Source organism: Giraffa tippelskirchi, chromosome 5 (genome assembly GCF_054371585.1).
Source record: "Giraffa tippelskirchi isolate mGirTip1 chromosome 5, T2T-mGirTip1v1.2.pri, whole genome shotgun sequence".
NCBI classification, from domain to species: domain Eukaryota; kingdom Metazoa; phylum Chordata; class Mammalia; order Artiodactyla; family Giraffidae; genus Giraffa; species Giraffa tippelskirchi.
The window spans coordinates 185,560,725-185,588,264 of NC_137279.1; the positions used below are offsets into that span (position 1 = coordinate 185,560,725).

A 27,540-nucleotide genomic window follows, 5' to 3' on the forward strand; every position below is an offset into this window, starting at 1 on the left:
AAAAAAAATGTCAGAATGAGACTGGCGAGGGAAGCCCAGGGATTCGGGGTTCAGGAGAGGGAGAAGGGATGTTTTCTGCTAGTCATCAGCCTGGTGCTGAGGATGGCCTGGCTTGCTGGGCAGTTAATCTGGTGGTTTTCAATGCTGTTGCATTTCTGCAGTGACAGCCCTTGGAAAGGTGTAGGCAGGATGGAGTCAAGGGGAGAGACGGGCAGGGGGCCAGTGGCACCCCAAAGACCAGAGCAGAGCAGGAAGGCAGGCAGCCAGGGGCACAATCAGAAGTCCTGTTGGGCATTTAACCCCCACCCTCCACACAGATCAACCCCTCAAGTATCCAATGGGAGTGGAGGAGATGCAGCAGACCCAGCAGATGCCCTGACCATAGCTCACCGATTAGAACCCGTGTCCCTAGGAGCAACCAACAACTAGCAAAGGAAGGTGGCTGGTCAATACCCAGCTTTCTCTCCCTTCAAGTGTGACTATTTGACATTGCCTGTTCTATACCTGCTCCCAGCACCCCCCAGCGGGATTCGCCATGGCACCTTGTGTGACTAGGACCCCTTTAGGGGGTGCATTTCCTTTCCAGCTCACGTCCCTTCTCCTTCACTGTGCTTCCTGGGATCAACTCACTCACACTTGAACCCTTAACGCAGGTCTTGCTTTTGTGGAAAATCCAGCTTGGGTGATTACAGCTACCAGGTGCTGAAAACTTTGATAGAAATGATTATAGTAATAGCTATCGGGCACTTTTGAACTGTGGTATTGGAGAAGACTCTTGAGAGTCCCTTGGACAGCAAGGAGATCCAACCGGTCCATCCTAAAGGAAACGAGTCCTGAATATTCATTGGAAGGACTGATGTTGAAGCTGAAACTCCAATACTTTGGCCACCTGATGAGAAGAACTGACTCATTTGAAACGACCCTGATGCTGGGCAAGATTGAAGGCAGGAGGAGAAGGGGACGAGAGGATGAGATGGTTGGATGGCATCACTGACTCGGTGGACATGAGTCTGAGTAAACTCTAGGAGTTCGTGATGGACAGGGAGGCCTGGCATACTGCGGTCCATGGGGTCACAAAGAGTCGGACACGACTGAGCGACTGAACTGAACTGATTGAGCACTTACAGTGTGCCAAGCACCATTCTAAACATTTTACCTGTATTAACTCATTGAGTCATCTCAACAATCTATGGGTGTGATTTCGTTGAGTCATCTTAACACTCTATAGGGGTGATACTATTATTAATCTTTATCTGACAAAGGGGAAAAAGAGGCACAGAGATGTTAAGGAACCTGATGATGGTCACACAGCTAGGAAGTAGCAGAGCCAAGAGCACTGCTTACTTTAGAGACTAGTTTCTTAATCATGCGTGTGTGCCGAGTCACTTCAGTTGTGTCCGACTCTTTACGACCCTGGGGACTATAGCCCGCCAGGCTCTTCTGTCCGTGGGATTCTCCAGGCAAGAATACTGGAGTGGGTTGCCATGTCCTCCTTCAGGGAATCCTAACCCAGGGATTGAACCCTTGTCTCCTGCAGCTCCTGCATTGCAGGTGGATTCTTTACTGCTGAACCACTGGGGAAGCCCCAGTTTAATCATCACACTAAATTGCAGGCTTTTGGATATTCCCTGAGTACCTCTTTATTTCAGGCCTTGCATGTTGGGATCTAGAGGTGAATTAGACATGGGCTCTAACCTTGGGGAGGTGGAAATAGAAACATACAGGAAATAGACAAGTCAATGCAGTTTGGAGAGGTGTGTCCAGAGCAAGGAGAGTTTAGAGGCGGAGCACCTAGAGGAATCAGGAAGGCACGACTAAGGAGGTGCCGCTTGAGTCCGGTCTTAAAGGAGAAGTTGGAATTGGAAGATGGCAGGGGATGAATCTGTGGGAAGAGTCCAGGCAGAGGAAACAGTGGGTTTAAAGGGACCAGAGTGTGTCCACCATGGTTGTATTCTATATGGCTGGAGCGCAGGAGTGAGTTGTTTTTTTTGCTTGTTTATTGTTATTGTTGTTCAAGGTGGGTACTGGTGACTGATGGGGAGAAGAGGCAGAAATTAGATTATGGAGGGTCCTTTTGCCATGCCAAGTGGGGAGAGAGCTCCCCGGGGCTCTGACTGTATTTGCCATGCTTCATTTCCTTAGTGGGTGTTGAACATAAGAGTGCTCATTACATTATATTCTTCTCTGGCCTTTCTTATATTACTGAAAGATTCTTACTTTTAAAAAAATGATTTAGAAGGGAGGTGATATATGTATAATTATGGCTGATTTGCATTGTTGTATGGCAGAAACCAACACAACACTGTAAAAAATAATTTAAAAAAATAAAAGAACAAAAAAATTTTCTTCCTATCATCTAAGGAATGTTTCCCTTTCTCACATTGGAGAAGACTTTAACATGTGACTCTTCTTATCAGTTTATAATTTGATAATTCATTGTTCTTTATATGTAAAATGGAGATACTAATATTCCCTCCTAGAAATATTCTTGTAATAAAATTTTTAAAAGTAAAGGGGTACATGAAGACAGTTTAGAAACAAGATGTTTCTACTATAAATTGGAAGATTAGAAGATTTTCATGTAGAACTTGAGGCAATCACCCAGGAACTGGATTAGCAATTTATAAAGCTTCATTTTTAACAGATATCATTAGTTAATTTCCCCTTTTAACCAGGGGTCTTGAGGTTGGAATTTAGTTTTCCTGCTTAGAGAGCTACAGTTCAGACACAGGTTTTAGTTCCCGTATGTTATGCATATGACTACAGCGAAGAGACATGCCACACAGCTTTCCAAATAAGGAACCAGATTTGAGTACTGAAACTCACACCCAGTTTGGGAGAAAAATTTCTGAAAAATCCCTTATTTGGAGCAACATAGGAGCTAATTCCCATGAAGACTCAGGAATCTGCATCTAAATAAATATTTTGGATGTTCAGTGGTCTAGGGCATAAGAAAATATTTTGCATACAGTTCTAAAATCTCAGATTCCATTAGATACAACTCTAGTAGTAGAAAGTGAAAAGGAACTAAAACGCCTCTTGATGAGGGTGAAAGAGGAGAGTGTAAAAGCTAGCTTAAAGCTCAATATGCAAAAAACTAAGATCATGGCATCTGGTCCCATCACTTCATGGAAAATAGATGGGGAAAAGTGGAAACAGTGGCATACTTATTCTCCTGGGCTCCAAAATCACTGTAGACAGTGACTACAGCCATGAAATTAAAAGATGCTTGTTCCTTGGAAGAAAAGCTGTGACAAACCTAGACAGCATATTAAAAAACAGAGACATCACTTTACCAACAAAGGTCTGTCTAGTTTTTGGACTATGGTTTTTTCCAGTAGCCATGTACGGATGTGAAAGTCAGACCATAAAGAAGGCTGAGTGCCAAAGAATTGATGCTTTCGAATTGTGGTGCTGGAAAAGATTCTTTAGAGTCCCTTGGACAACAAGGAGACCAAACCAGTCAATCCTAAAGGAAATAACCCTGAATATCATTGTAAGGCTTGATGTTGAAGCTGAAGCTCCAATACTTTGGCCACCTGATGCAAAGAGCTGACTCATTGGAAAAGACCCTGATGCTGGGAAAGATTGTGGCTGGCAATGTACATTATATTTGATGCTGTGACTTTAAAACAACCTGAAACTGCCATCTTTCAGTAGGATCACTGTTGGGAGAGGATTCTCTAGGAGTCTTTTGGATTTCTTCACATCTTGTAAGCAAGGCATGGATGATCATTTAAAGGATAATCTTTTAAAAGATTTTTCTACAGCAGACAATGCTGGAAGTTAGAGATAATGTCTCTCTCTTACATATATCTTACATTAACTTAAAATTTCCCTTTTGTTATTTATTAATTTTTAGGGTTATATATGTCCAATCAAGCTTGTTAATTCCATTGTCCTTACAGATTTTTTTTTTTTGTCTGCTTGACCTATCAACTACTGAGAGAGGTATGTTAAAACTATCCATTCTGATGGAAAAAAAAATAAAAAGGATTTAGAAACAAAAAAGCAGTTAGGAAGTAAGCAACCCACCTGGATAGACCAGAATCTTGACTCTCGTCCCACGGACACTCTAGCCCTGCAGAAGTTTCCCAAAGTCTCATAAGCTTTCCTGGCACCAGGGCACACAATCAGAGTGTGGAATGAGCTCAAGGAATGTTTGGCAACTACTTTTACAGTTTGGGTCTGGACCCAAGGACAAAAATTTGCCTATCTTCAAGTCTTCTAAATTAAGCCTGTGGGGACCTTTCGGATTTGGGTTTCCGTCATACCAGTCATAAATTGACCAGGGTACCATCTATGTTCCCATCCAGCACATTAAAAATGATGGTACTAAGGACATCCCTGGTGGCCCAGTGGTTAAGAATCCGCTTTGCGATGCAGGTTACTCAGGTCCAACCCCTGTGCTGGGGAACTAAAATCCTATGTGCTGCAGGGCAGCTAAGCCCTGCGCTACAACTACTGAGCCCATGGGCTCCAGAGTCCAGATGCCACAACTAGACAGCCTGTGTACTGCAAGGAAAGGTCCCGCATGACACGGTGAAGACTGCTTAGGCCACAACTAAGACCCAACACAGCCAAATAAATATTTTTTTGAAAACGATGGTGCTAAATGCAGTGTAGTATCATGGATTGGATCTTGGAACAGAAGAAGTGGAAACACTGGTGTAATTTGGAGTGAAATGCCATTGTTCAGCTCTTCATTTTGGCCAATTCCATGGATATGGACAATGTCAGCGTTAGAAGATATTGGAGGAAAGGTATACAAGAACCCTCTGTACTATCTTTGCAACTTTTCTATAAACCTCGAATTATTCCAAAATAATGTCTTTATTCGAAAGCCATGGTGGACATGAGAGGACTGAGGCTAGGGCTCTGCTGTAAAGCCTTGTTCCCAGTTGACATCTGAGCAGGGTCGTTGAGCCGGTATTGTGGTTCTGTCTAGCCCACCTTTCCTCTTCTTGTGCGTTTATACCTCATTGAAACCTGGGTGCTCCATACCTGTCACATTTTCCTAATTCTCCCAACTGGTAACTCTTTTGAGACGGGAATGAAGGTAGTGAGCATGCTCTTGGAGAGAGAATACCACTGGATCAAAAAGTTCATCAGAGGTTGCCTTGAAATGGCATGCTTTCTTGCCACGTTTTTAGAAGTTAATCTATGAAGGATTTATTTTTCATTGACCTTTTTGGAAATCTCTAGAGCAGAGCAGACCTGTTTTCCCCAAGGAAGAAAGACGGAAGAGGATTTCAAGGATGGCAGAGCCCAGCAATGAAAGGGACCCATTGCGAGCCTCCGTGTACCTTCCTTGGTGATTTCTTGTTTCTGCTTTGCTCGGAGGGACCCAGGAAGGTAGACTAATGGGGAGTTAGTCACCCATGGAGGTGTCCCGTTCTGACCTAGAGATAGTGGGGACCTCTCCATCTTTCCTAGGCAGGCGACACGGCAACTCGTCTTCCCCTTACATTGTTCTAATTGTCCCTGCTGATTAATGAGGTCACTTAAGGTATCAATTATTATCCTGCCAAGAGAATGACTATTAGGCTGAAACAAAGGCTCATGAACTTGCTTATTCTATTAAAAAATAAAGTAATGAGAGATGATTAATGGTGTGTGTCCTGAGAGGAGCCACAGGAAGGGATGGGCAGGAGAGGAAGGTAGAAATGAGCATCTTATGATTAGGGGGTAAAAAAAATAGTTCTTGTTTAAAAATAGCTTTCTTCCTTTCAATCCCTCTTCTTGAGAGAGCTGTCTAGGCTCAGCATCTCCACTTCCTTCCTAGTAATGGCTTCCCCACTGTAACCCAGTTTCAGTCTGACCACTCCACCATAGTGCTCTGGCAAAAGCCACCACGGCACTATTTGCCATGTCCTTCAACCCTCTGACCCTCCCTCACCAGACCTGTCAAAAGTGTTTGCTGCCATTCACCTCATTGTCCTGAGACACTTACTTTTTCTAGCTTCTCTGACACTACCCACTCCTCACCTGTTTGTTCCATTTTGCACGTGTTTACTGAGCATCTACTGTGTGCCAGGCACTGTGCTGGGCCCTGAACACACAAAGTTAACCAAGATGGACAAAGTCCTACTCTAACTTATATTCAAGCAGAGGAAGGTAGGAAATTAACAAATAAATACATATCAAGAAGCCGTTGAGGCGTATGAGAAAACAGATTGAATGACGAGTGAAGGATGATGACAAGGTATGATCCCATGGGAGGTGAGGCCAACGGGAGCCTCTCAGTGGACGTGGTACCTCCATCACTTTCACGTGTCAGTCCCTTAAACCCTGCTGCTGTCTCCAGGTTCCCACGTCTTCCTGTGTATCCTCTCACTCTCCATAGACTTGGGCAGGATCTTGGGGACTAAGGGATTTCTCTGGATCAATCTCCACTTTGCAAAGTGTGGCACCAAAGATGACCAAAAAGATGGCATCCAGGGGGGTAAAACCTAGTTCCAAGTTCCAGCTGCCAGTTGACCAAGTCTAATGCTCCAGATAAGGAGACAGAATTCAGGGATAAGGAAGCAGTTCTGCATCCAGGGCTGTGGAGTGTCATATGAATGGCACCCCTAGGAGCTGTGCCCCAGGGTAGCCCTGGAAACCAGATAGAGTTGGAGAATCATACAGACACTGGCAGAGCCCCAAACCCCCTGCAAAAAAAATCCCGGGTGACCAAGCTCACTGCCCCTGTGGCTACTTCCTGTCAGGTCTCCCCAGGTGAGGATGCAGGGAAGGGCTTTTTACTATAAACTACACATCTCTGTCTTGTTTGGATGTGATAATTCAGGTTGATCCTCCACTGTTCACTACCACCATCACCCATCACCTATGACCTGGCCTTCACATTGCACAGCTGTGGGCCCTGCTTGCCTTGTTTCCCAGTCCAGCCTGGCCTGGGGACCCAGCCTGAGCAGAGGCCCTGTCACTCCTTCTGCTCAGAAGGGAATTGGTGCACTGCCTCTCAAAGGCCATGGTTCTGGAGGCTTCTGTGCACCTGGTTACCTGGATCATGGGAAAACAGCAGACATGGCTCTGTGGCCTGCCCCTGGCCCTGCCTTCCACCATGTCCAAGGGGCCTTAGTGCCCAGGTCAGTCACAGCGATGGATAGGGTCTGAGCTCCTCGGCTTCTTATCCCTCACCTGCTGGAGGGGGGTGTGCAGCAGCTGGTGATGATGATAGTTGTCATTCCTGGCACGGGTGTGGCGCCCTGGAAGTTCTGTCTATAATGTGGAGATCCCAACCCTTCAGACCGAGTGCCATGCCCAGAGCTGGCTTTGGTGGCCAGCCGGAGGGCATGGTGGTGCAGGAGCAGGTCAGGTGGGCCACTCCATTCCCTCAGTGCAGCCTTCCCACCCTCTTGCAGATACTTTCAGCATCTCAACGCACCCAGAGCTCACAAAGACCCTGCCTGCTTTCTTCCCAAGGTGGCCTCAGCACCCACCAGAGGCTAGGCAGGCACAATTCCCCAGGATGGAGAATCTCCAGGGAGAGACACTTTGGCTGATCACTTGTATTTGTATAGCCATTGTTTGCGTCTCCCTGGTGTGCAAGGAAGAAGAAATGCATGGTGCTTCCGGATAATGCCCGTTCTCAGATGGTGCTATCTCAGGCCCTAGGTAGATCCCAGTTGCTCCATGGAGCCCCTTGAGGGCATTCAGACTTTGAGGGCAGCCTTGATGGAAAGAGAATGCCTCCCCTTCCCAAAGAGAGGATGTCCCTGGCCCGATTTGGGGGAGGTAGCTACAGAGGCAGCAGTCTTCTGGAATACGATGGCCCCTCTTCCTCAAAGCCCCCTCCCCATATCCACCCCACCATGCCCTCCTGACCCACCTCCGGAAGTTGGATGTTTCAGCCTCTGCTGTGGAGGATCAAACTAGGTCAATGTTTTCCAGCATCCCATAGAAGCAGATAAAGTCTGCACCTGAGCAGCCTCCAGAAAAACCCCTTCTCTCGGGGAGACTTGTAATTAAGCAGTCATGGCAAAGATGTGAAAGAGGAACAGCTGGTTGTCTCCATTTGTTCTGGCACTGGTTGGAGAACAATTTCATAAATTATGCATGAAGTTGGGTGTTATCTTTTCCTCTGCTCATGCCATCCTCTTTGCTTCAAATGACCTTCCTGTCCTCTCACTACCATCCATGTCCTTTGGATGATTGGCTAATAATTTATCTTTTCCATCAGCTCAGGCTGGTGGTGTCACAATCCCTTGGCACTTAAGTGTTGCATTATCATTGTGTCTTTGGCAATAATAAACTTAGTTATTAACTCCTATTGAGTACACAGTGCTGTTCTCTAATGCTGGGTATAGTCCAGAGAATCCAATGAATAAAAATCCCTGCCATCATGGAATTCACATGCTGTTGTGGAAAGATGGACTTAATAAACAAGGATTCATCAAATATGTGTCAGATGGTGATTCATGTTATGGAGAAAATGCAGGTGAGAGATCAGAAACCAGGAAGTGGTGGTGGGGAGGGTTGCAGTTTTAAATGGCGTGTTCACTGAAAACCTCAGTGTAAAAGTGAACAAAAACCTGAAAAAGATGAGGGAACCAACCTTGGACACGTTGGGGGAAGAGATGGGATAGCTGGGGAAAGTTGCAGGAGCAACACGTTCAAAGGCCCTGAGGCAGAAACTTTGCCAAGTGTGTTTGAGAAACAGTGAGGACCCATTAGGCCGGAGCGACTGAGCAGAGGGAGACGAGCTGGAGACAGAGAGAGAAGTAATGGAGTGGGAGTGGGTAGTGGTAGCAGAGGACTGCCTAGGGCTTTTAGGTTGTTGTGAAACTAGGGCACTTTTAGAATTCTAAGCAGAGAAGGGACATGATTGGATTTAATCATGCTGGCTGCTCTGTTGAGAATGATCTGTAGGAGGACAAGGGGGAAATGGGGAGACCAGTTAGGAGGTTCTTGCAATAATGGGGCAAGAGGCATATATGCCCATCCATACACAAGATGGATGACTGTAATGAAGGTGATGGGAGTGGTTGAATTTCCAGATAAATTAATGTGAATGCTTGAGGGCCAGGGCCAGGTCTTATAAATTTCTATCCTCAGAACCAAGCATAGTACATGATATGTAATCGGGCACACAATGAATGTTTGTTAAATGAATGATTGAGGAGAAATACTTTTTCAATGTTAATGGTGGAAATAAGTCAAACTCTGGTCTCTCTTTTGAACTTATAGGATCATAATCTCAGGTAATATCCACCTAGATTTCCTAAGCTGATGTTGTAAAGAAGGCCGTTCTTGGGTGTGCTAGACTGAGAAGTGTGGGGCTCCAACTCTATTTTTTTTGCTGCAGGACTTCTCAGAGCCTTTAATATAGTAATGCTCAGCATCCCAACATTTCTTAGTTTGAGGAGCCATTAAATGCTTCAGTAATTTTTCCATTGTGCTCCATGGGTAGAAGAAATACTTATCAGCTCCATCTATTAAGTAGTAAGGTCTGACTAGCTTAATAAGTACTTACACCCTAACAACTCTGTAGCTCTTTGAAAAATAATCACTATAAATTGAAAGAAAAAATCATACTTTTATTTCATCCTTAAAAAACTGCAAGTAATTAATGGAATGTGTGTACTTGTTGGGCTCTACACAGCTTCTCAAACCTTGACTTCAGATTGGACACTATCAGGACTTGTCTGGTGGTCCAGCGGTTAAGACTGTATGGTCCCACTGCAGGGAACCCAGATTCGATCTCTGGTCAGGGAACTAGATCCCACGTGCTACAACTAAGACCGGGTGCAGCCAAATAAATTAAGAAAATAAAGATTGGACACTAGCTCACCCTATTCCATACTGTTTGTCATACGGCACCTACTTTCTGTCACAGCAACCATCAAACACCTGTCTGCAAAGAAATGATATCATTTAATGGAATGTAGCTTCATGTTGAAACTGTAACTACTTTGAGCTAATCCTTTGTGTGTCCAACAGATACTGAGTATCAAAGTGTCCCTGGAAAATTTAAAATATCCCTCAGTGTGCTTATAAATTCCCTGCAGCACCCCAGGGTACCTTGGCACACTATGATGCTGCTTTGAGTGTAGCATTTCCCAAAATTATTTGCACATGTCTCAGGCAAACCTATTAATATAACACCGGATAGTAATCCATGGATTGTGCTGGGCAACTGTTGGGAGAGAGCTAGAAGAGAATACCCAGAATTCCCTGCTGCAGAACCAGAAGCTACAATCCTATGGGAAATACTCTTGGGTGTTGACCGAGTATTTGTATTGAGAGGATTTGCATTTCCAATATAGCGTGCTGGTCCCCTAATTTTAGACCTCAGCAGGAGGGCCTGTTAAGACTCCAGACCTTGCTTCTACAGCCTGCATGCCTGCTAGAAAGTATATATGAAGATGTAGAAGCCTAGCATTGTTCCCACCCAGCCATGTACTTAAAACAGATATTCTGGCCTCCAAAAATAAATGGACATGGACAGCTGAAAACAGAGGTTTGTACAGCCAGCGGATGTTCTCTGGAGAGACTGAAACACTTGAGAGAAGATCCTTTAGACTTAAGCTAGGCTTTTTCAACAGCTATCTGACTACTGCTGGGTCACTCCCAGAAATGGGAGTTTACTACAAATATCCCCAGATCTTGGCAGCACAAGAACCATCTCTACAGTATTTTGGTTACTGTGGGTTTCAGGGCTTCTGAGACCAGGAGAGTCAGTGCTGTTATATCCAGTATATCAGCAGCATGATCTCTGTGACCTGCTGCTTTGGGCATATCATATCCCAGAAGGCTTCATGGAATCCCAAACTACAGGATAATCTGAGAAAAAAATGTGTGTTTGTATGTACATATACATATATATGTATATGGGCTTCCCAGGTAGCACTAGTGGTAAAGAACCTGCCAGCCAATGCAGGAGACATAAGAGACACAGGTGTGATCCCTGGGTTGGGAAGATCCCCTGGAGGAGGGCACAGCAACCCACTTCAGTAGTCTTGCCTGGAGAATACCATGGACAGAGGAGCTTGTAGGGCTACAGTCCATAGGGTCTACAAAGAGTTGGAAATGACTGAAGCCACTTAGCACACACATATACTTAAAACCAGAGAAGGCTCAATTTTTCCAAGTTTCCTAGTTTTAGGATCTCTTGATGAAATGCAAATAGAAGGTATCAGTGAGAACATGTTTCTGTAGGGGTGTCTGTGTGTGTCTGTGTATTATGATTATGACTAATGTCCATCAATTACCTGAAAATTACTAGATGATGCCAGTAATGATAGTTCTGTTTTTAGCTTAATGGTTTATGTATCTAACTAGTGGCTGCTGTCTGGAGTAGGGCTGCTGGCAAATCAAAACACTGTTTGCCAAGCCTGTCAGTGTGACAAATGTTGCTTACGTTTACTCTTTTATTCCCAAGGTCAATTGCCATGTCTTTTTAAAAATATCATTGTTTGATGTGCTAAGTGCCTTAAATGAGAGCCACTTAATAAAGGCCCAATTTGCTACTTTACTGTTTATTCCTCGATAATTCTATATTAGTTGGGCTCTTTAAGATTGCAAGAAAGAGACGTGCATGGATCACCCGCACAATTACTGAGCACAACTAGAAAGTCGGTGTGTGGCATCAGAAAGATCCCACATGATGCAAATATGATCCTGCATGCTGCAACTAAGACCCGATGTAGCTAAATTAATTTAAAAAAGAATTCAAATTAATTCTTTAAGAAAAAAGAATGAAAGGGTTTATGATCAAATGTATTGGGCAACTGTTATATAATCTGTTCCTGCCTTGGAAGTTTGCTATTAGCTTATTAAAAGCCCCCATAAACACCTTATTTTTTTTTTTTTTTGTATTTTCTGAAAAATTCTTGCTTCACTTTGTTTAACCCTGCATTTCCCATTTCTATTTAACCACTGAATACCTGGAATATCCCTTGGAGAATAATCTAGTATTTGTACTTTGCAGGAGAATTGGGTTGTGTTCATTCATCACTCCCTGTGTTGGGGGTCCCCAAGACCGCTTCTTTTAGCTTAGGTTCAATGCTTGACTAGGACGGCTCAGAGGACTCAGCATATAGTCACACTCCTGACTATGATTTATTATGGTGAAAGGATACAGAGCAAAACACCAAAGGAAAATTGTTCATGGGATGAAGGCTGGAGGGAGAAACCAGGCACAAGCTTCCAAGAGTCCTCCCCTAGTGAAAACACACAGACTGAAGCTCAATTGGAGACTCAGTGCCCAGAGTTTTAATTGGGGGCTGATTGCATGGGCACCCTCTGCCTGGCATGTGCCAAAGTTCCAGATTCAGAGGGAAAATGGGTGTTCAGTAGAAACCACAATGTTTGTACAGATAGTTTAGGACACTCTTATCAGTTCTGGGAAAGATGGGGACCCTCCTGAAATCCATGTTCCAAGGCCCCAGCCAAGGGCCAACCTTGTAGATTGGCCTTTCACAGGACAATAGTCAAGCCTTTTCTGTCTACTCTCTGATGGTTATTCATTCATTCATTCTTTACATATTTGTCTTAATCACCTCAGGTTACTAGAACAAAAACTCCTTAGACTGGGTGGCTTATAAACAACAGAGATTTATTTCCCATGCTTGGGTGCTGCCAGCACAACAGATCCTCCAATGAGGAACCCTCTCCTGGGTTACAGAATGCCACCTTCTCAATGTATCCTCATGTGGTGGATGGAGAGCATAGAGAGGAAGCAGGCTTTCTCGTGACTCCAATAAGGGCACTAATTCCATTCAAGAGGGGTCCACCCTTCCAACCTCTTTGATTCCTAATTACCCCCCAAAGGCCCCACAAACTAATGCCATCATGTTACCTGCAGGTAGTTAATTTTCAACATATGAATTTGGGCGGGGCATATTTCACCTTATTTGTGCTAGTAATGGCAACCTACTCCAGTACTCTTGCCTGGAAAATCCCACGGATGGAGGAGCCTGGTGGGCTGCAGTCCACAGGGTCGCAAAGAGTCGGACACGACTGAGCGACTTCACTTTCACTTTTCACTTTCATGCATTGGAGAAGGAAATGGCAACCCACTCCAGTGTTCTTGCCTGGAGAATCCCAGGGATGGGGGAGCCTGGTGGGCTGCCGTCTATGTGGTCGCACAGAGTCAGACACAACTGAAGCGACTTAGCAGCAGCAGCAGCAGTAGCAGTGCTAGTAATGCAGAGAAGTTAGGAAGGGATTTCCTATCAAGAAGGAAAGACAGATACATCTCCAGTAATACAATAAGAAAATCAATTCACTATGATTGGAATGCGTATTATAAAGAAGTACTCTGTTCTTGGAGAACATTTATCAGAAGTTCCAAAACTCTTTCCTAGAGGAAATAACATTCAAACAGAGACCCCAGCAGTTAGTGGGAGATGGGTAGGTCAGGTGGTGGTGTCCTGAGTGGCTCAGGAGGAGAACAGTGCTCACAGCCCTAGGGGCAGTACATGCAAAGGCCCTGGGGCACATTTGAGGGAAGTGTAAAGGCCAGTGTGGATGCAGACCGAGAATTACAAAGGCAAAGCCTTGAGCTGCATCACCCAAGGGATGGTCTGTCTCTGTCACTCTCAGTCATCATGCCCTTGGAGCTGACAAGATCTCTGGTTTCACTCGAGGTTTAGAGGTTCAGCCACAGCAGCACGCATCAGGGGCAACTCCTTGTATTGTCCCCTATTGTCAGAAGGCCATCATGTGCCTGGAAGACAAATGCACAAATTCTTACTCTTCCATCTCTCCCATCCTCCTGTTTCTCATGTTGTTATTCAGTTGTTAAGTCATTTCCCAATTCTTTGTGACCCTGTGGTCTGCAGCACGCCAGGCTTCCCTGTCCTTCACTATCTCCCAGAGTTTGCTCAGACTCATGTCCTTTGAGTTGATGATGCCATCCCAGCATCTCATCCTCTATTGCCCCCTTCTCTTCCTGTCCTCAATATTTCCCAGCACCAGGGTCTTTTTCAATGAGTCAGCTCTTCGCATCAGGTGGCCAAAGTATTGAAGCTTCAGCTTCAGCATCAGTCCTTCTAATAAATATTCAGGGTTGATTTCCTTTAGGATTGACCTGTTTCTCTAGACTTTGGGAATAAGGATTTACACATGCTCCAGTAATGGAGTCACTTCTCTGTAATAATGGATTCCAAGGCTTTAGACTGGAGTTTGTGAGGATAAGAATTTCATTCTGATCTTTCCCATGGGTCCTCTGACCAGTAGAAGCAAAGCCATGTCCTGGTGAGCTTGGCCTACGGCTCTGACCCGCCTCTGATGTTCAGCATCTGAGACCCGTTGGCACTCAGTAAGAAACTGAGAAATTAAAATTGGATTGACCTCAAGAGGCATCCCATTCCCTCCCCAAGTGTATGTGATTGCCCACGTTTTTCTGTCTGTGGACCCAAGTTGCCCCTGCCCCCGAGCCTCTGTCCTGGTGGTCCTGGTTCTGGCTCATCATTTCATGAGGACATGATGTGTTGGGCATGGCCTTTCCAGGATTTGAAGACTATTCTCATTCTGACCAGTTCTCTTTCACTTTTCACACCCACTTCCTTCAACTGTTCATCACCTGACAGTTCCCTTTGTGGTCTTATTCCAACCTTTGCATTTCAGAGCCCAAAGGCTCTAGCCTAAGTAGTTGGTAGTCAGTTAGCTAAGAGCCTTGGGCTTCTCAAACATGGGTACCACCTTCTGGAGTTAGAAGACTATCATTTGTTTCTACAGAAAGGAATATGCAAATGCTTCCCTTGGGTGAAAGAAGTGTCATATCATTGCATTAAAAAAAAAAATGACCTGGAGTCCCCACTCAGGAAAGTGAAGTGTTCCATTTAAGCCCATGTTGGGGTTACCCCAAAGTCATGCACAGATCCCAATATTCCACAAGGGCCCCCTGGTCTTCAGGCCATACTGGCCGCTTCTGATCTGCTCAAGGCCTCAGAGCTTCTTGCAGGTGGACAGCACCCTTCAGCTGAATCCGTGCTGACTTGGGTAGGGGAGTACCAGCCCTTTGGTGGGCAGTCCAGCCTTGCTCAGTACCCCATGGAGCCATTCCCTTCTGAAGATCTACCCCTCCTCAGCCTCCACAGAGTGCAGAGGGTGTGGGTCCAAGCCGGGGGCAGTCTCACCTTCCCACCAGGCTCATGGCTTCCTCTCCACCTCCCTGTACTTTCCTTTGTCCCTTACTGATAGCCCCTTTAAAAGCCTCTCTTCTTCCTGAAGGTGTTCAGAACAGGCTGCTTTTTCCTTGTATCTCACTCCGTTTTGTGGATATATAGGGAGGTCACCAAAGTCAGTAAGTGTTTCTTAACTATGTCCTATGGTCTCCCCATCCTGTTGTCCATCCTGGCAGCATCAGGATGAACTGTGGCACCATGTGGCTGCCCCTGGCAATGACAGATAACCCTCCATTCACTCATTCAAAAATAAACATGGAGGGAATTGGACATGGATGGACAAAGCAAACGTAGCCACTGTTTTCATGGAGATCTGAACAGAATAATCACAAAAATAAGAAAAAAACATTTACCTTGCTGAACATCTACTTAGGAACTGTTTTTTAATAACAGCACTGTGCTGGGTGCTGTGTGTGCGCTCAGTGGTGTCTGACTGTTTGCGACCCCATGGACTGTAGCCCACCGGGCTCCTCTCTTCATGGAATTTTCCAGGCAAGAATACTGGAATGGGTTGCCATTTCCTAATCCAGGGAATCTTCCTGACCCACAGATCGAACCCATGTCTCTTGCATCTCCTGCAATGGCAGGTGGATTCTTTACCAACTACACCACCTGAGAAGTCCTGGAACTGTGATGAATGCTAGCAAAGAAAATAAAAAGGTAATAGGATGGACCATGTATAGCTATGTGTATTAATCACACATATAATACAAATATCTTCTATATTTTTGATACTTTGACATTTGGGCTTTGCTGACCCAAGAGAAGTGGCCCCTCTTGGGGTTAGCTAATTCTAAGATGTAGAGAACTATTCTTCTGGGAGTGAGCCTTTTATATGCAAATCAACCAATCCAGAGCCCACCCATGTCCTTTACTAGGTTCTCACTTGTTAAGTCACTGTCCCCTGTACTAATCACCCCAGAGTCATGTGTCAGACTAAGGGCAGCCACCTGCTTACCCTGCCTCACCAATTCCTTCCCCCAGGAAAACCTCAATTAAGGCCCTTGCTCAGGATTTTCTCCTGTCCCTTCTATATCCCCACCCACCCTGGCACTTCCTGGTGTGTCCCTGTGTTGCAAGGCAGGCTTCCTCCCCCAACTTCGGTAACTGTAACAAACTAACTTTTCAGTGACAATTGCCTCCTCATTTGTTGCCCTCACCATATCTGAACAGTAATAAAAATCTACATTTTGAAACATTGAGGGTAACAAACAACCCTGAAATATCAAAGGCTTAACTCACTAAAAGTTTCTTTCTTGCTATTCTGTTGGGTTGGCCCAAAAGTTCATTCCTTCCACAAGCTCTTATGGCAAAATTGGAATGAACTTTTTGGCCAAACCAATGCACGCAAAAAAAATTTGCAGGGGCTCCCTGCTTGGGGAGTCACTCAGAGACCCTGGCTGATTGGGACCCAAGTTCATTGCAGCAGGGGAAAAAGGAAGGGAAACTTGGCCAAAGGAACCCAGGTTCCTCGAGACTCCTTCCATGAAACAGCACACTTTGCTGCTACCCATGCATCTTTGGCAAAGCCAGTGCCGTGGCCAATCATGAGCTCAGCAACAGCGGGGAGGGCCATTCCACTAGTGTCTGGAAGGAAAGCTGGAGATATATGAAGAGCAGCAGTGACCTCCACGGGGACCTTCAAGAATGCAAAATAGATAGACTAGTCTGGGAGATAAAGAGCATACCTTTCTGAAAATAGTGTTGACATTTGTGATGAGACTCGAATAACGAGAAGGGGTTAATCAGGCAAATAGGTGGAGGGGATGTGAGAAAGTGTTCTAAAGGAAATAACATGTGCAAAGGCCCTAAAGATGATACGTTGGCCAATTTGATGGGATTGAAGCCAGCAGTGTATCAGGGAGGAGGGCGGCAGAGAGGTGTGGAAAAGGATTGTATCACTGACATAGGAGTGCAGACTCATGGTGATAGTAAATGGGTTTTTCAAGTCTGCTTTTGTTGTTTTCAAGTTCTCCACAGGAAATGTACCCCTTATTGCCTGCCCTCTGGGTACTGCTGCCTGTTCCCTTGACCAAAGTAGACTGGAGGGACTGGAGCCAGTCAGGATATAGGGCAGGGGCTGAGTGATGCAGGCTTTGTGGACCTCCTTATGGAAGTCTTAGTTGTAAGGACAGTTGGAAGCCATTGATGGATTCTGAACTGTGACAGTGAGAAACTTGGGGTCATGGTGTCACCAGTCTCCAAGACTCTGGGTTCCTCTGAGCAGGGAGTAAAAAACCCAGAGAAGGTTCATGAAGAAGTGAAAAAGACAAGAAGCCTTGATAAAGTGAAAGAAGAGTATTAGTTTACATCTATGGCCATGCCACCTGTTTGCAAAAGCTGTTCTCTGCACATTTGATAGTCAACAAGAAGATAATCAACAGCAATAGGAGCCTGTTGCCCTTCTTACCATCATTTTACCCCATTTCTCTAATAAGTCTGGATTGCACTATTGAACAATACCTCACTCCTTTCAATATAGTATTTAGGCTTGTCAGGTGAAAGATGCGCAAGTCTGAAAGTTTTATTTGCTTATTCCGACATGCAATGTGATAACTCCTCCTGACTAACAGGGTCATCAGCTTGTCTGAAATCGATTCAGTGATAAGAAGTGGGTGAGGGAAAAGCAGGCAGTGGGGCAGAGGCATGATGATTCAAGTCTCCAGGTGGGGAGACTTGAGTTCCCGCCCCCTCCAGCTTTAGTGCCACTGAGGAACTCTCCATCTTAGAATTTATCTCCCACGCCTGGGAAAGAGCGGAACAGTGGTAAATATCTGATTAGAGAAAATGCCTAGAAAGCTGCAATTCCATATATTGCAAGTGATAAAACTGTAATTATTTGTTGACAGTGTACATTAGCTCTCCACAGCTTGTGTCAATATAGTACTAAGAAACTAGGGTCTAGGAATCTTTAACGGCAGCTCAAAAACATGGAACAAGCTAGGGGAATAAAATCAACAAGTTCTGCTCGGTGGGGAGGATACCATTTCCAGAGACAACTTCAGGGGAGAAGCCGTGGTGAGGTGTGAGATTTCTCCATGAAGCTGAATGTCTTCGAGTGTCTGGGAAGAGCCCCTGAAGGCATAATTCTGGTGCCCATGGGTGAGAGGCAAGTTGCAGGTGCTGTGAACTGGGCCCACTTGGAGGTAGAGATAAAGAGGGCCAACTGAGATGAGGCCTGAGGGTCAGATCCAGACAGAGGTCTGACCTCTTCGGGGATATTTTGGTGTTTTGATAGCAGGGTCCTTTGAGAGCAGCAGTCTGGCAACATCATATGTGAACATCTGGGGGTGAGGAAGGTGCATGGGCAAGTACATGGGAAGCCAATGAACAAGAGAGTGGGGGCCTGGGGGGCTGAGGGGCTGTGGTTCTGGTGGTCAGCCCATTTCCAGCAAGGACCCAGCCAGGGGTGCAGGTGTGTGTGTTTGCTGGTGGTCAGGGGTGGGCAAGGACAATGTAGGGGTTGGAATGAACAGGAGGTAGCTAAAGGGAGGATCCCATCGAGGACCAAGGAGCAGGTCAAGGTTCAAACCAAGTAGACTGGCCAATAAAAATATAATGTGAGCTACATATCTGGTTTTTATAAACTTTTAATTTTGAGGTAATTATAGAGTCACAGGAAGTTGCAAAGATGATACAGAGATGTTCCATGGACCGTTCACCCACGTTCTCCCAATGGGTACATCCAATGTGTGGGTAGTACAATATCAAAACTGGGAAACAGATGTTGGTGCAATGTGTGTGCGTACTTGTGTGTCATTTTATCATGTGTGGATTCATGTCACCACCAGTGCAATCAAGATGCAGAATTGTTGCCACAAAGATCTCCCTCGTGCTACTCCTTTATGACCACCCCACTCCCCATCCCTAAGCCCTGTCAACCACTCATTCATTTTCCATATCTTTAATGTTGTCATTTCCAAAATGTTATGTTGATATAAATGGAATCATCTGCTACACAATCTTTTGAGATAAGCTCTTCTTTTTTCACTAAGCATAATGCCCCGGAGATCCATCCCAGTCATATGTATCAATTGTCCATTTGTTTTTATCAGTGGGTAGTATTCCATGGTTTGATAGCATCACTGATTCAGTGGACATGAACTTGGGCAAACTCCAGGAGATAGTGAGGGACAGGGAAGCCTGGCATGCTGCGGTCCATGGGGTCACAAAGAGTTGGACATGACTGAGAGACTGAACAACAACAAGTATTCTATGGCATGGATGTACTGCAGCTGGTTTAATTATTTACCTATTACAAGACATTTTTGGGCTTCCCTGGTAGCTCAGGTGGTAAAGTCTGCCTGCAGTGCAGAAGACCTGGGTTCGATCCCTGGTTTGGGAAGATTCCCTGGAGAAGGAAATTGCAACCCACTCCAGTATTCTTGCCTGGAAAATCCTATGGATGGAAGAGCCTGGCAGGCTACAATCCATGGGGTTGCAGAGTTGGACACAACTGAATGACTTCACTTTCACTTTATGGGACAATTTTTGTTTGTTTTCAGTTGGGGTCTATTACAAAAACAAACAAGCAAAGCTGCTCTGAATAAATCATATGCAGGTTTTCGTGTAGATACCCGTTTTCATTTCTCTGGGATAAAAGCCCAGGGTTGTGATTGCTGAGTTGTATGACTAGTATATGTGTAGTATTTTTACTACACACAGAGGATGAGATGGTTGGATGGCAGAAATTGTCTGTTTTCCAGAATACTAGCACCATTTTGCATTCTACCAGCAATGTATGAAAGATCCAGTTGCTCTGCATCATTGTTAACCTTTGGTGTGGTCACTGTTCTTATTTTTATTTGTTCTCATGGTGTATAGTAATATCTCATCATGGTCTTAATTTCCCTTTCCCTAATGGCTAATGATGTTGAACGTTTTTCATGTGCTTATTTCCCATCCATGTATCTTCTCTTAGTGAAATGTCTTTTTGTGTCTTTTGCCAATTTTCCAATTGGATTGTTAGATCCTTGCCTGGTTCTCAGTCTTAGGAGAAAAACATTCAGTCTTTCACCATTAAGTGTGATGTTAGCTATAGGATTTTTGGAGATGCTCATTATCAAGTCAGAAAGTTTCCTTCTACCATTAGTTTTATGAAAGTTTTTTTTTTTTTTAATTCTATATTGGAATGACTATCTCAAAGCCTTTGACTGGGTGGATCACAATAAACTGTGGAAAATTCTGAAAGAGATGGGAATACCAGACCACCTGACCTGCCTCTTGAGAAATCTGTATGCAGGTCAGGAAGCAACAGTTAGAACTGGACATGAAACAACAGACTGGTTCCAAATGGGGAAAGGAGTACGTCAAGGCTGTATATTGTCACCCTGCTTATTTAACTTCTATGCAGAGTACATCATGAGAAATGCTGGGCTGGATGAAGCACAAGCTGGAATCAAGATTGCCGGGAGAAATATCAATAACCTCAGATATGCAGATGACACCACCCTTATGGCAGAAAGCTAAGAAGAACTAAAGAACCTCTTGATGAAAGTGAAAGAGGAGAGTGAAAAAGCTGGCTTAAAACTCAACATTAAGAAAACTAAGATCATGGCATCTGGTCCCATCACTTCATGGCAAATACAGGGGGAAGCAGTGGAAACAGTGAGAGACTTTATTATTTTGGGGCTCCAAAATGACTGCAGATGGTGACTGCTGCCATGAAATTAAAAGATGCTTGGTCCTTGGAAGAAAAGTTATGACCAACCTAGACAGCATATTAAAAAGCAGAGACATTACTTTGCCAACAAAAGTCCGTCTAGTCAAGGCTATGGTTTTTCCAGTAGTCATGTATGGATGTGAGAGTTGGACTATAAAGAAAGCTGAGTGCCGAAGAATTGATGCTTTTGATCTGTGGTGTTGGAGAAGACTCTTGAGAGTCCCTTGGACTGCAAGGAGATCCAACCAGTCCATACTAAAAGAAATCAGTCCTGAATATTCATTAGAAGGACTGATGTTGAAGATGAAACTCCAATCCTTTGGCCACCTGATATGAAGAACTGACTCACTGGAAAAGACCCTAATGCTGGGAATGATTGAAGGCGGGAGGAGAAGGGGACAACAGAGGATGAGATGGTTGGATGGCATCACCAACTCAATGAACATGAGTCTGAGTAAACTCTGGGAGTTGATGATGGACAGGGAAGCCTGGTGTCCTGCAGTTCATGGGGTCACAAGGAGTTGGACATGACTGAGCGACTGAACTGAACTGAACTGAATAATTGATTCGCAGTGTTGTGTTAGGTTCAGGTGTACAGGAAGTGATTTAGTTATACATACTTCTGCATGTACATGTGGACATCACCAGATGGTCAACACCGAAATCAGATTGATTATATTCTTTGCAGCCAAAGATGGAGAAGCTCTATACAGGCAGCAAAAACAAGACCGGGAGCTGACTGTGGCTCAGATCATGAACTCCTTATTGCAAATTCAGACTTAAATTGAAGAAAGTAGGGAAAACCACTAGTCCATTCAGGTATTATCTAGATCAAATCCCTTATTTATGAGTATACAGTAGATGTGACAAATAGATTTAAGGGACTAGGTCTGACAGACAGAGTGCCTGATGAACTATGGACAGAGGTTCGTGACATTGTACAGGAGACAGGGATCAAGACCATCCCCATGGAAAAGAAATGCAAAAAACCAAAATGGCTGTCTGAGGAGGCCTTACAGATAGCTGGGAAGAGAAGAGGAGCAAAAAGCAAAGGAGAAAAGGAAAGATATTCCCATCTGAATGCAGAGTTCCAAAGAATAGCAAGGAGAGATAAGAAAGCCTTCCTCAGCGATCAATGCAAAGAAATAGAGGAAAGCAACAGAATGGGAAAAACTAGAGATCTCTTCAAGAAAATTAGAGATACTAAAGGAACATTTCATGCAAAGATAGGCTCGATAAAGGACAGAAATGGTATGGACCTAACAGAAGCAGAAGATATTAAGAAGAGGTGGCAAGAATACACAGAAGAACTGTACAAAAAGGATCTTCATGACCCAGATAATCACGATGGTGTGATCACTCACCTAGAGCCAGACATCCTGGAATGTGAAGTCAAGTGGGCCTTAGAAAGCATCACTACGAACAAAGCTAGTGGAGGTGATGGAATTCCAGTTGAGCTAATTCAAATCCTCAAAGGTGATGCTGTGAAAGTGCAGCACTCAATATGCCAGCAAATTTGGAAAACTCAGCAGTGGCCACAGGACTGGAAAAGGTCAGTTTTCGTTCCGTTCCCAAAGAAAGGCATTGCCAAAGAATGTTCAAACTACCACACAATTGCACTCATCTCACATGCTAGTAAAGTAATGCTCAAAATTCTCCAAGCCAGGCTTCAGCAATATGTGAACCGTGAACTTCCAGATGTTCAAGCTGGTTTTAGAAAAGGCAGAGGAACCAGAGATCAAATTGCCAATATCCGCTGGATCATTGAAAAAGCAAGAGAGTTCCAGAAAAACATCTATTTCTGCTTTATTGACTATGCCAAAGCCTTTGACTGTGTGGATCACAATAAACTGTGGACAATTCTGAAAGAGATGGGAATACCAGACCATCTGACCTGTCTCTTGAGAAACCTGTATGCAGGTCAGGAAGCAACAGTTAGAACGGGACATGGAACAACAGACTGGTTCCAAATAGGAAAAGGAGTACGTCAAGGCTGTATATTGTCAACCTGCTTATTTAACTTCTATGCAGAGTACATCATGAGAAACACTAGGCTGGAAGAAACACAAGCTGGAATCAAGATTGCCGAGAGAAATATCAATAACCTCAGATATGCAGATGACACCATCCTTATGGCAGAAAGTGAAGAAGAACTAAAGAGCCTCTTGATGAAAGTAAAGGAGGAGAGTGAAAAAGTTGGCTTAAAACTCAACATTCAGAAAACTAAGATCATGGCATCTGGTCCCATCACTTCATGGGAAATAGATGGGGAAACAGTGGAAACAGTGTCAGACTTTATTTTTTTGGGCTCCAAAATCACTGCTGATGGTGTCTGCAGCCATGAAATTAAAAGATGCTTACTCCTTGGAAGGAAGGTTATGGCCAACCTAGATAGCATATTTAAAAGCAGAGACATTACTTTGCCAACAAAAGTCCATCTAGTCAAGGCTATGGTTTTTCCAGTGGTCATGTATGGATGTGAGAGTTGGACGGTGAAGAAAGCTGAGCGCCGAAGAATTGATGCTTTTGAACTGTGGTGTTGGAGAAGACTCTTGAGAGTCCCTTGGACTGCAAGGAGATCCAATCAATCCATCCTAAAAGAGACCAATCCTGGGTGTTCATTGGAAGGACTGATGTTGAAGCTGAAACTCCAATACTTTGGCCACCTCATGCGAAGAGTTGACTCATTGGAAAAGACCCTAATGCTGGGTAGAATTGGGGGCAGGAGGAGAAGGGGACGACAGAGGATCAGATGGTTGGATGGCATTGCCGACTCGATGGACATGGGTTTGGGTGAACTCTGGGAGTTGGTGATGGACAGGGAGGCCTGGTGTGCTGCAATTCATGGGGTCGCAAAGAGTCGGACACGACTGAGCGACTGAACTGACTGACTTCTGTATCTGGGGGCTTCCCTTATGGCTCAGTGGTAAAGAATCTGTCTGCAGTGCAGGAGACCGGGGTTCAATCATTGTGTTGAGAAGATCCTCTGGGGAAGGAAATGGCAACTCACTCCAGTATTCTTGTGTATGAACTCCCATGGACAGAGGTGCCTGGTAGACCACTGTCCATGTGATCTCAAAAGTCCGACACCACTTAGTGACTAAACCACCACCACCATTCGTGTATCTATTCTTTTTCATATTCTTTTCCCATATAGGTTATTACAGAGCATTGAATGGAGTTCTGTGTGCTATACACTAGTTCCTTGTTGATTATCTATTTTACATATAGTAGTGTGCATATGTTAACCCCAACCTTTGAATTTATACCTTCTCCCCTTGGCAACGACATGACTGCACTCTAAGTCTGTGAGTTTGTAACAGATTTTTTTTACAACTATGGATGAGTGTTGAATCTTGCCAGGTGCTTTCTCTTCATCATTGATATGATCATGTGATTTTTCTACTTTTGGCCTGTTAATATAGTGAATTGCATTGATTTTCAGAAATTGAACCAGACTTGTGTCCTTGGAATTAAAGCACACTTGGTTATGGTGTATAATTATTTTGTGTGTTGCTGAATTCTCTTTGCTGGTATTTTGTTAAGGCATTTTGTGTTTCTATCCTGTGGGATATTAGTCTTTAGCCTTTTTTATTTGTACTACCTTTGGTTTTGGTATCAGGGTAATATTTGCCACATAAAATGAGTTTGGAAATGCTCCTTCTTTCTCTTTTCTGGAAGACATTATATAGACTTGGTGTAAGTTCTTTATGCATTTGGTAGAATTCTCTATTGAAACCTTCTGGGTCTGGGTGTTTCCTTTGGGGGCATTTTTAAATGATTAATTCAATTTCCTTTATAGCCATAGGGCTATTCAAATGATTTATTTCCTGTTGAAAAGTTGTGGTGGTTTGTGCTTTTCAAGGAACTGGTCCATTTCATCCAATTTGTCAAATGTATGTGTGTAATTTGTGGTATTTTCTTATTATCATTTTGATAACTGTAGCCTCTGTTTTCCTCAATCCTTCCAACTCTAGGTATTTGCCAATGTGATAGATGAAAAATGAGTCTTTTGGGTTGAGTTTTCTTATTTTTATGTTATTTAGGTGGAGCAAAATAGATGAAAAATGAGTCTTTTGGGCTGAGTTTTCTTATTTTTATGTTATTTAGGTGGAGCATCGTTTTGTGTATGTCCTTTGCTCTTTCCTTCCTTCCCTGTATTTTTTATATTGATTTGTTAGTATCCTTTATAGATTATGAATACTAAACCAATTCCTGTCATATATATTATATGTAGTCTTCCAAGTTTGCACTTTTTATCTTTTTTTTTGACAGTTTTTTTTTTTTTTGCTCCACATGCATGCTTTGAATTTTCATGTAATTAGGTCAATCGGTATTTTCCTTTAAGGCTTGTGAGGTCTCATGCTATATCCATCAGTATTCAATCAATTTCAAGAGATAGAACCCAAATCAAACTAACTTGAACACAACAAAAAAGAAGAAGAAAAAAAGGAAAAAGAAAAGGAAGGAATAAAGAATGTTGGTTCATGTAGAAGTGGGTCATTCTGCATGGATGTGTGAAGGGGCTCCACGATGCATCATCAGGACTCTGTCCCTCTTCTCACTGTTCAGCTTTGTCTACATCTATATGAGACATCATTTTCTCTACAGCAGATAGTGTCTGTGTAATGATACAAAGGACTGATGACAGTCTTGAGCTTACAGCCCAATGATTTAGAGCCCCCAGATAAAAGACACTTGAAGTCTGTATATCATATCCCGTGGAAGGACTCAGAATGACTCTGCTTGGATTAGGTGCCCTCCTCCTTCTTCCCTATGCCTTGAACCACTCCGTAAAGATGAACGATTTGCCGTGATTGGTCAGTGGCTGGTGAGTGGGTAGGGTACCTGTCAGAACCCAATGCAGTGACAGCTCTCTAAAAGAATGATGGGCGGGTAGAAGCCAAAGGAGTTGTCTAACCATACTCTGAAAGACCTTCCTCAGTAAGTAGATTAAACAATAATTTGTTTTCTTCTAATGTGTATGGTTTCATTATGTGACATATGAATTTTTTGCCCTTGTGAGAAAATGGGGGAGATAGAGACAGAAAGACAGGGGCAGGGATGGGGAGAGAATATGGGATGATGGAGAGACTCTTTGCTGAGTGTTTGTATACCTGAAAAGATGACCTTGAAACATATTTGGTCTCCCATTTTAGTTTGATGACTTTGCCTTCTCTTTTCCTTCAATTTATTCTGTGTTAACCTGAATCCTGTAAGATTAGGATGGTGAGAAAGACAAGGCCTTCACCTTGCACAGGGCTTTTCCTGGTGCGTGTTACAAACATCTGATTTAATTTGGTTGAACCCAATACCCCTGCCCTTCAGGGGACACCTGGGTGTCCAGATATTATAGCAATGGGAGGAACCCAGGTGAACCGGGGGCACCACAGATATCCCTTATACTTGAAAATGGAGGTAAAGCTATACCTTGACTTCCTCCCTGAGCCCTTCCGGGTGTGCAGATGAGCCTCAGATAGGGAATAAAAGACAAAGGGGCACAGGAGCCTGGCCACCCCACCAGCACCTTTGGGTACAATCTCATCGCCTGTAGGAGCCAACCTGTGTGGATGCCCTGATGGCAGACTTCTTCCTAAAATATGTTCAGTGAAAGCTTCATTGTTTTATCTTTTTAATGTTAGAAGAATCTTTCAAAGATGCCTCTCTTGTGCAGAAAGCACGTTATTTCAGATTCAACAATTCCTTTCGTTTCACCCTTGTTTCTTTTTCTTCACTTAACTAGCGGGGAAAAAAATTATGCATTTTAATTTTAAAAGCATGTACAATATGATCCCATTTATATGAAATTATTTCATTGAATATGATCTGAACTACTGATCCTTCCATCTCTTTGTATGTCAACTGTCAAGAATGATTATTTCTAGATTGCATTGGGTTTTTATTTTTTGCTTTTATCTTTTAAAAATAATAAGCACTCATCATTTCTATAAAAGCAATAGACCTATTCCTTTTAAAGGATAAAGTCTATGATAAGAAGGATCCACAGTCTGCTACTTAGAGTTGGATATATTTTCCTCTGTATGTGAATAAATAAATACTGTCTATTGGTGATCATTCATTGTAAATTTGTGGCAAAGTCTACCCAGAGCCTCAAAGGACCCCAGCCAGAAAGGGAGGAGTCAGTGTTCCTGAAGCAAACTTGGGTCTGGTGCCCATGTGTAGTAATGTCATGGACACCAGGTTGTGGTTTATTGTAGGACACCAAGCAAGGGGCCCAGGTAGCTAGTGCTTAAAAAGCCCAAAGTCCTCAAAGGCTTTCAGGAAAAGGTTTTTAAAGACAGGGTGATGGAGGGGGCTTGTGAGTAAGTGATCAGTGAACATTCTTCTGATTGGTTGGTGGTGAGGTAATTGAGACTTAGCATCCTCAAGCTTCTGTTTCCAATCAGCCTGGGGATCTATGTGCTGTAGGCTCCATACACCTGGCGGGTGTTTCAGTATCTGCAAAAGAGCTCAAAGGACATGACTCAGAATACTATCTATAGCCCTTGAGGAGGAACTAAAGGTCCTTGACTTTGTTTAATGGCTAAACTTCTATTATTTTGTCTTGCTTGACTGTTTTCCTTTCTTTCTGCATTTTCTCACTTCTCTAACTAAATTTACCCTTTGGAACTTTGGGAAGGCCTAGGAGGCTACAGTTTATCTACAGATGAGATGCAGGCGGAGGACATGGGTGGAGGGAGTCTGTCCTAGGAAGGCCGCACAGAATCCTGTTTGGGTGCA

At 43.9% G+C, this 27,540-nt stretch overlaps 1 protein-coding gene across 1 annotated transcript in view; it reads left to right on the top strand.

The window, feature by feature from the left end:
• The window catches only part of CSMD2 (CUB and Sushi multiple domains 2), a 667,647-nt gene that overhangs the window by 97,150 nt on the left and 542,957 nt on the right, over window positions 1-27,540 (top strand). The window lies entirely within an intron of this gene.